This window comes from Fukomys damarensis, unplaced genomic scaffold (assembly GCF_012274545.1).
Source record: "Fukomys damarensis isolate Sample0158 unplaced genomic scaffold, DMR_v1.0_HiC HiC_scaffold_38, whole genome shotgun sequence".
NCBI lineage: Eukaryota > Metazoa > Chordata > Mammalia > Rodentia > Bathyergidae > Fukomys > Fukomys damarensis.
In genome coordinates this window covers 64,176,453-64,177,608 of record NW_022900950.1, presented here as the reverse complement: position 1 = coordinate 64,177,608, position 1,156 = coordinate 64,176,453, and the positions used below count along the sequence as shown (strand labels likewise).

General features: G+C 55.2%; 1 long non-coding RNA gene across 1 annotated transcript in view; it reads left to right on the top strand.

The window, feature by feature from the left end:
* The first annotated feature begins 17 nt into the window (after positions 1 to 17).
* The window catches only part of LOC104853102, a 2,823-nt gene continuing 1,684 nt past the window's right edge, over positions 18 to 1,156 (top strand). Inside the window, exon 1 of the long non-coding RNA XR_004515709.1 lies at positions 18 to 1,067. This is a non-coding gene — a long non-coding RNA (uncharacterized LOC104853102). The remainder of the gene's footprint in view (positions 1,068 to 1,156) is intronic.

The window sequence follows — 1,156 nt, the reverse complement described above, 5'->3', positions numbered from 1 at the left end:
TGGGGAGGGGATGGGCACTCCGGGGTGCTGAGGCCGCTGGAGCCTCCAGCCAGGCTCGAGGGCGCATCCCGAAGTCCCGGGGCTGCTTGGAGGTGGCTCGGTCTCCTGCGCGCAGCCACCTCGTGTCGCCTGGGCTGAGGCAGCCAGGAAAAGCAAGAGTGGGCCTGGGAGGTGAGAAAAGGGGGAACTCCTGCTAGGGCTACACTACCTGGCTTCTACTCAACCGAGTGGGTGGGCAAGAGGAAGCTTTTGGACCTGTTAACCCTCGCGCAGCCGCCCCGACAGACACCCCTTGATCTCCAGTGATCCTGGAGACCTGGCTTGGAGGCAAAGTGGAGTGAAGGGTTTGGAGACTTCTGAGAAGGGCCACCCAATCTCGCGGAAAGTGCTGCAGCTACTGAAGTGGCAGAGACCTTTGTGGGTGGCGTAGGGTGGGGAGGCGGCCCGGGAGGAGTTTAATCTACCTGGAGGCTTCACCTGGGTTTGCGCAGTTTGGCGCCTGGAACCCCTTTACCAGGCCCCTGTGCTCCGATCCGAACCCGCCCCACAAATGCCAGTAGGCAAACTCTGGTTCCTTTGACCTAGGTGATCAGAAAGAAGCAGGCTGGGGAATAAACTTTCCTTCTAAATCACCCCCACCACACACACACACACCCCCGGTTGTTAATACGGAGGTTTTAGTTCTGGAGGAAGAATTAGTTGCAGGTGTGTCCAGAAAGACGGTGCCTCTGCCCCCATGTATACAAATACATTAACCTTTCCCCTGGCTAGACGAAGACCGTGTGAAGTCTTTTTAAAACGATGTCCACGTTACCAAGAGCTGTGGCTTGGTGTTTATTGCGTCCCTGAAAATCGGCAAGTGGACAGATCTCTACAGTTGCACAGAAAATGTGCTTTTGCCCGTTTGGGTATTTAACAGGGTAGCCGGTTTCCCGGTGGATGGGTTTTGATGAGGAGATAGGGCAGCTTCCCATTTTGGCAGTGGAGGAATGTTCACCATATTTGGATTTGCTTCACTTCTTGGACACAGCTTCGCAATGCTCATGTGAAAGTTGGTGATGGTTCAGGTGGGTAGCTGATTAAATTAACTTTAAAGTGGTGCCAGTGGCTCTATAAACTCTCTGGGCCGGGATTTACGGGGGGGGGGGGGCTAGGG